Genomic DNA, 4,603 nt, shown 5'->3' on the forward strand with positions numbered 1-4,603 from the left:
ACGCCCACCCTGTGCAACCTGATACAGACTCTGCAACATCCTTGCACACTGCTACTACTCCAGACGAACCATCTACTTCTCCAGTGGTACCTGAGACTGCACCAACTTCAACAGCTTCACCAGAAAATACACCAGCCGCACCTGAGACTACACCAGCTTCACAGGTACCTACACCTGATGCTTCTGAAAACCAACACTTGTTTTCCGATGATGACTCTACTGCCTCGATTGACGTTGAAGCACAATCACCATCTCCAGCAACACAGGAGTCTCCAAGAGTCTCCGCACTATACGATCAACGTGAACAACTTACACTTGGAACTCCCGAATACAGACGCCTCTCCAGCAAAATACTCAACACAAGGTATGCGGAATGCCTGCTGAATGATCCAAACTTAAAGTACACACTAAAGAACGAAGTAATCTTCGTTGAATGCGACGAAACCACATTGTCAAAGGACCTTTTCCCACCAGACTACGCCGATTACAAACATCAAATGATTACTCGAAGCAAGAAGAAAGAAGAAACACCAAATTGAAAAAGAAGAAGACACCACATGAAGACAGATTGTTTCCACCTTGAATGCTGAAGCACTGCCACCGCCGCCTTCCAGACCCGCCTCCAAGCCTAGCCAGTTGTTGGGTTGTTTGCAGCATCTACATATTGCCACGCAGCTGGGTTTAGCCCTGGCACTTTTTCTTCAACTTCAGCATTTCCTCTCACCGACTACTCTTCAGCTGTCCCCACTTCAAGGCTCGCCCCAATGGGCATCTTCTCCTGTATTATTCAGTTCAGTTCTGGGGCCGGTGGTGGGTGATGGGTGATGGTGTGGTATGGTGTTGTTAAGAGTTGATTTACGGCCAGCCAGCCAGCTGCAGCCAAGGCAGGGCAGGGCAGGGCAAGGCAAGGCAAGGCAAGGCAATAACAGGACAGGACAGGACAGGCAAGGCAAGGCAAGCAGGCGGGCGGGCGGGCGGGCGGGCGGGCGGGCGGGCAGGCAGGCAGGCAGGCAGGCAGGCAGGCAGGCAGGCAGGCAGGCAGGCAGCCAGCCAGCCAGCCAGCCAGCCAGCCAGCCAGCCAGCCAGCCAGGCAGCCAGCCAGCCAGGCAGGCAGGCAGGCAGGCAGGCAGGCAGGCAGGCAGGCAGGCAGGCAGGCAGCCAGCCAGCCAGCCAGCCACTCCCACTTTGTATTTATATGCATTCAATTTATATTCAAACATTATATATGTTAAGGGCCTAGTTTTAGTGTTTATTTTAAAAATGACAAACATCGAGTCGTTTTACCAGTCCTTTAGCGTTAACGGTGATGCATTTTAAAACTGAACAGAAATCACCTTTTCTGGATATATCAAATATCGAATCCGCTTAATGTGCCTACAATTCAATCATTCAAAAAATACATAATTTACATCATGCCTTTTCATAGAACAGACAATAAGATTTGAGACAATAAGAACTTTACTTTTATAACTAAAGTTGCACAATTATACCAACTCTATGGTGGCTGGGTGGTAAGGTGTGTGGCTGGTGTTTTGGAAGTCGCGAGTTCAAACGACCCAATGGGAGTACTTTTTTTTTTTTTTGCCATACAATCTTCCTAATACTATTATGTAGGTGTGTGTGTGTGTGTGTTTTTATTCATTCTTTGGTTTTATAGATGACATACATATTGACTCCTTTTACCGGTCCTTAATTAGGCTCTGGGGAAGCAATGGTGGTGGTGCATTTAAAACTAAACCAAAAATCACCAGTTCTGGACGCGTCAAATATCATATCCGCTTAATGTGTCTACAACCTAATTACTTAAAACTACACTATTTAATTCATTCATATCATGTGCATATTGGTCATTATGCTCATACAACCGACATCAAAATTTATTTTCATTATTAGAATCATACATTTCATCAAGTAATACAGATACAAAGAGATTTTCTTTCTGAGAAGACCGTTAGTATTGGCTGGCTGGCAGGCAGGCAGGCATTTGAGGGTTATTATTTCGCCTGTTGATTGGGGGGAGGGTTGATGTGTTAGGGGGTTTTCGGTTAGGTGTGGTGGTGGTGATTGGTGATTGGTGGTGATTGGTGGTGAGTAGTGGTGGTGGTGGTGAGTAGTGGTGGTGGTGGTGGTGGTGGTAGTAGGTGGGAGGGGAGGGGGGGGGGGGGGGGAAGGGGACTGATGGTCTGTGGATTCCTTCTCCGTACCCCTTACATATAAGCAAAAACATGCCTTCCTGTGGGTATAGAAACATTAACACAAATTATATCAGTAACTGATATTGTAGCCTTTTAAACAGAAAAGATTTGTACATACAAATACTTTTAAATTATCATTTATTTGTGGAAATGGCATTTACGTCATTAAATTGATACCTCAGCATCAAGTGTCCTGCAGCTGTGGTCCAGTGGTAAAGTGTATATAAGTGATGCGTATTCTTGGAGTTGCGAGTTCAAACCCGGATTAAGCTATATATATATATATATATATATATATATATATATATATATATATATATATATATATATATATATATATATATATATATATATACACAACATGTTTTGTTTTGGTTGTTTGTTTTTGTATAAAGCCTCACACACTATATTAAGCGAGTTTGTTTTAAACATGACATACATATTAATTCATTTTACCAGGCCTCATTCCACACAACTCCGTGAATTTCCCGTGGAGCCAGCCATTCAAACAAAAACAAACGAAACAAAACAAAACAAAACAAAAAACATTATTGCCAACAGCATTTGGTGTTCCCAGGCGGTCACCCATCCAAGTACTAACCAAACCCAACGTTGCTTAACTTCGCTGATCGGACGAGAAGCGGTGTTCTCAACGTGGTATGGCCGTTGGCATGAGACTGCCTACACATTGTGGCTAATAACCAACTCTTTTAAGTCATCGCGGCAGGATACGGACCTGCTTGTGGTGTCTTAATGGTAATTGTATCCTAACATATTTTTGTCTCCTTGGCATGGATATTTAACATCGTTTATTCAGTCTTGGGTTTATGTTCTTTCGCCATTTACAGACATTTTACATCTACCTACTTCCTCAGCCTGCCCTGCCAATTTCTAATGAATTTGTGGATTTTCTTTTGTAATACAAACATGTGTGTGCTCATCTGCTCTTCAGTTTTTATGATATTTGTCTCATCTGTCCTGCTTTATGATACTTTTACAAAGAACATGAACAAATGCTTCTATTTTAGAGAAGATATGGGATCCAGGTTTCGGAGCCGTAAAACCAACCGTCGTGATTGGTGGACGAGTTGCCAGGTTGCAGCTTCTGTACCGTGCCGGCACATAAATAGGTTCGGCTCAAGCGGCGGCAGCATCATTCCCCCGTGACTGTCTGAGCGTCTCTCATCACCTTGGTTGGTTCATCATCATCATCATGGTAGAAGCAAAGCCTACCAAGAAGGCTGCGGCTGCTGCTGCTGTGGTGGCCACCACCAGGAAACCTCGCGTCCAGGTTGCTCACCCGAAAACTAGTCAAATGGTTCTAGCCGCGGTCGCAGCACTCAAAGACCGTAAGGGCTCGTCTCTACAAGCAATCAAGAAGTACGTTGTTGCCAACAACAAAGTCGAGGCTGCCAAGATCGCCATTTACATCCGAAGATTTCTCAAGAAAGCAGTGGCTGACGGCATTCTTGTTCAGACCAAGGGAAGTGGAGCTAGTGGATCATTCAAGCTGGCCGTAGCAGAGAAGAGGGCCGTTCTAACTCCCAAGAAAGCCACCACAACCAAGAAACCATCTACAGCAGCAAAGAAGGCCGTGGTAACTCCCAAGAAAGCCGCCACAAGCAACAAACCACCTACAGCCTTGAAAAAGAAGCAGCAGCAGCAGCTTGTTGTTGGGAACAAAAAGCCCAAAATAAAGAGAGCTTCAAAATCTCCCAAACCACCCAAGGCAAAGAAAGCTGTCAAAAAAACAACAAAGGCAAAATAAACGACGACATGCAAGCAGCATGAATACACATGACAATAAACATCCAGGCCTCCCCCCTCAGTGGAGGGGCCTCATATGATTCCAAAAAGAGTTTAGTTTTGTAGACAAATAAATCATTACTTTTGGGGTAGATTTACTCTGTATATTATATATATATATATATATATATATATATATATATATATATATATATATATATATATATATATATATATATATACACACAAAACTAAATAGTCTTGTTAGACAAATTGCCCCTATTAGAGGCAAGTTGACTAACAAGCCGAATGACTGGCAATTGTTTTGAATTTGAGTTAAATCTAACATAGAAATGTAATCAAACCTAACCTAACCTATGCTAACCCAAGCTTAGCTAACCTAACCTAACCTAAGCTAACCCAAGCTAAGCTAAGCTAAGCTAACCTAACCTAACCTAAGCTAAGCTAACCTAACCTAACCCAGCAATTCATGATCTTAATATAATACTGTTAATTGGATAAACCAATTTGGAAAGAAATGTTCGAAAATAACAAAATTAACTGTGCTTGTTAGGAAAATTGGGCCTTGCATACTTGTCCCAATAGTGTGGTTCTCGCTTTTAGGTACGACATAAACGTATACCTAAGTTGAGAGAGAAAAA

The 4,603-nt window shown here is 43.0% G+C and overlaps 1 non-coding gene across 1 annotated transcript; it reads right to left on the reverse strand.

The window, feature by feature from the left end:
* Positions 1–2,747: 2,747 nt before the first annotated feature.
* LOC138361364 (5S ribosomal RNA) lies at positions 2,748–2,866 on the reverse strand. The gene has a single exon (XR_011226929.1). It is a non-coding gene; the product is annotated as a 5S ribosomal RNA (ribosomal RNA).
* Between the last annotated feature and the right edge of the window lie 1,737 nt (positions 2,867–4,603).

This window comes from Procambarus clarkii, unplaced genomic scaffold (assembly GCF_040958095.1).
Source record: "Procambarus clarkii isolate CNS0578487 unplaced genomic scaffold, FALCON_Pclarkii_2.0 HiC_scaffold_318, whole genome shotgun sequence".
Taxonomy (NCBI): domain Eukaryota; kingdom Metazoa; phylum Arthropoda; class Malacostraca; order Decapoda; family Cambaridae; genus Procambarus; species Procambarus clarkii.